This window comes from Malania oleifera, chromosome 13, assembly GCF_029873635.1.
Source record: "Malania oleifera isolate guangnan ecotype guangnan chromosome 13, ASM2987363v1, whole genome shotgun sequence".
Classification (NCBI taxonomy): Eukaryota; Viridiplantae; Streptophyta; class Magnoliopsida; order Santalales; family Ximeniaceae; genus Malania; species Malania oleifera.
The window spans coordinates 54,459,706-54,463,215 of record NC_080429.1 but is presented as its reverse complement, the minus strand read 5'-3'; the positions used below and the strand labels follow the sequence as shown (position 1 = coordinate 54,463,215).

Here is a 3,510-nt window from a genome sequence, read left to right as displayed (position 1 = left end):
TATAATGGAGAACGACATTTCCTACTATACAGTGCCTCAAACGGTATCATGTCAATACTGGCTTGATAAATGTTATTATACACGAACTCCACCAACGACATGAATTGAGTCCAACTACCCCCAAAGTCCAATACACACGCTCAAAGCAAATCTTCTAATATCTATATCATTCTCTTAGTCTGTCCATCTGACTGAGGATGGAATGTCATGCTAAAAGACAATTGAGATCCTAGAGCCTCCTACAAGCTCCTCCACAAACATGATGTGAAATGCGGGTCTCGATTTGATACTATAGACACAGGCACTTCGTAAGAACGAAATATCTTTTGAATGTAAATCTTTACCAAACGGTTAAGGGAGTAGCTGATCTTGATAGGTAGGAAATGAGCGGTCTTAGTCAATCGGTCTACAATCACCCAAATCGCATTTTGACCATACGACGCCAATAGCAGCCTTAAAACAAAATCCATAGTTATATGATCCCATTTCCACTCTAGGATAAATAGCGGCTGCAACTGACTCGCCAGCCTTTGGTCCTCAGCTTTTACCTGCTGGCATGTCAAACACTGCGCTGCATACTCAGTAATTTCCTTCTTCATACAACTCCACCAGTAAAACTCTCGTAGATCCCTGTACATTTTCGTACTGTCGGGATGAACTGTATACAAAGATATGTGAGCCTCCTCTAAAATGGTCTTCCTGATGTCAGCATTGGAAGGAACACATAACCTGGAATGGAAGCACAAAACTTTGTCATCTATCAAACAGAATTCCTCCCCTTGACCATTCTACACTCTAACTAATACCTCCACTAATTTTGGGTCTTCAGTAGGCTATACCACTGATTACACGCTTAAATTGCGTAATTAGGTGTTTTAATTCATGCATTGCGAATTATATATTTTTTATTTAAATGCATAATTACTCTCAATATTCTAACATTGTGTTCTATTTATAAAATTTGGGTTTTATTGAGTAATGTATGAAATTTTGGTGTTTCTTGTTGCAGAGCAACTATTGGAAGCTAAAAACCAACGGTACTTTGCAATATATGTGTAACTCTCTCATCTGACCTCCAATTTAGATGATTCAAGATTATGTAGAAAGATAAGAAAACGATATACAATTTTCATGTTTTGAATTTTGTAAAATACTGGATGCATCAAGATCGAAAAAAAAAGGGAGAATTTTTTTTGGAGATTTTCTTCTAACAACTACGTGATTGAAGTTCAACAAACATAGCAGCAAGGAAGGAGTTGGCGGCACGCAGAAAATTAAAATCTTTTCGGGAACCAAAAGCGGCGAACAACGGTGGTGTTCGTGACGCGCGACGTCGATGCTTTGAGTGTTGATTTTTCCCGTATGCTCCAAATAGAAGAAAATATGGTGAAATCTGTTATGTTGAATTTAGTTTTTGGAATGAACTAAATTTTTGTATTCTAGGAAAACAATGTTGCCAGTTTCGAACTATGCTTGCTCTTTTATGCTAATCTGAAGTAGTTTTCATTAATGTTTGTTTGAGTTATTCTATGGCTAATGCTTTTAATTAACTAGACATTAATTAAATAATTTTAGTCTTGTGATTTACTACCGAAAGGGGGGATTATAGGATAGATCTTGGATAATTCAGCGTAGGTAAATATAGAGATCGAAGGACTTGTATGAACCTACGTAGCATTAAAAATCGAGGGTCTGATTGCATTCTTGCTTTATTAATTTGCATACTCTTATATTAAATTATAAACAAGAATAGGATTTGATTGACTATTGAAAGAGGCTTTGGGAAAAATTGGCGATTTGCTAACAAACATAGAATACGAATTCGAATTGGCTAGATGAGTAAATCATAGTGAGAAACTAGGTGAAATTGGTTTCCTTAGAAGTTTTCACCATCAGTAATTTGATAAGCGGCATCCAGTTTTAAATTCTTTTGAATAGTTTATTTAAAGTAACTTTGTTTAAATTTCGCAGTCTAAAATTATTAATTCTTCTAAATAAAATCAAGGTTATTATAGATTCGGTACTTGGTAAATATTAATACATCAATCCCTGAGGACAATACTCTACACATCATTATATTATAAAACTATAATATTGTGCACTTGTAGTTTGCACCGGTCAAGTTTTTGGTGCCGTTGCCAGGGATTGAATTTTTCTTATTTTTGCCAATATCGACACAAAGTAATCTTGGTTTTAATTTAGAATTTTATTTTTATATTTTTAATTTTTATTTTTTCTGTATTTCTGGTGTGTTTTTTATGTTGGATGCGCAGTGCTAGAACCTGTGCCATTATTCCATTTGATCCAGAGATTGAAAGAACGCTCAGAGCACTAAGGAAAAAGAGGTACTAGCCATGGAGAATGGACAAGATAATGCACAGCCATGCGCCTTAAAGGATTATGTGCGACCAGTTGTGAATGACAACTATTCGGTTAACAGACACCAGCCCATTAATGCCAATAATTTTGAGCTCAAACCCACATTAATCAGCATGGTATAGTAGACCCAATTTAGTGGATCACCACTTAATGATCCCAATATCCATCTGACGATGTTTCTGGAGATTTGTAATACTGTGAAGATCAATGGTGTTACTGAAGACATCATTAGACTGAGATTATTCCCTTTCTCTTTGAGGGACAAAGCAAGAGGTTGGCTACAGTTGCTACAACATGGGAGTATCACGAGTTGGCAGGACATGGCAGAAATTTTTTTGGCTGAATTCTTTCCACCTACCAAAATAGCCCAACTAAGGAGTGAGATTGGTCAATTCAAACAACATGATTTTGAATCACTCTATGAAGCATGGGAAAGATATAAGGATTTGATTTGACACTACCCACAACATGGATTTCCGGATTGGTTACAAATTCAGATGTTCTATAATGGGTTGAATGGGCAAACGTGGACTTTACTTGATGCTACATTTGGGGGGAATTTGATGTCAAAGACACCTGAGGGTGCTACTACTCTTTTGGAAGAAATGGCCTCAAATAACTATCAATGGCCAATAGAAAGAACTATGGCTAAGAAAGTTGCTGGAATTCATGAATTGGAGCCATTTGCTGCACTTTCAGCTTAGGTTGCTTCTCTGTCTCATCAGATTTTAGTGTTGACCACCTAGAGGATACCACAAGGTGTAAAATATGTGGCAGCTACAAGTAGGATAGATCCAAGCAATGAAGCGAGTCATGAACAGGTTCAATACATCATCAATCAGAACTACAACTATCGGAGTGATCCTTTGCCACAATATTATCATCTTGGGCTTCGAAATCATGAGAATTTGTCCTATTGAAATACAAGGAATGTGGTGCAACCTCCTACAGGATTTGATAGTCAACAAAGTGAGAAGAAGATGTCACTTGAGGATGCCATGATATCTTTTGTTGAGGAGACAAAAGCAAGGTTTAAAAATGACTGATGTACGACTGGATAACATTGAGACTCATTGTAACAACATGGGAGCCACCATGAAGAATCTTGAAATGCAAATTGGGCAACTGGCC

The 3,510-nt window shown here is 36.7% G+C and overlaps 1 non-coding gene across 1 annotated transcript; it reads right to left on the bottom strand.

Moving 5' to 3' along the window:
- Window positions 1–2,747: 2,747 nt before the first annotated feature.
- LOC131147095 (small nucleolar RNA R71) lies at window positions 2,748–2,854 on the bottom strand. Its single transcript, XR_009134620.1, has one exon. It is a non-coding gene; the product is annotated as a small nucleolar RNA R71 (small nucleolar RNA).
- Between the last annotated feature and the right edge of the window lie 656 nt (window positions 2,855–3,510).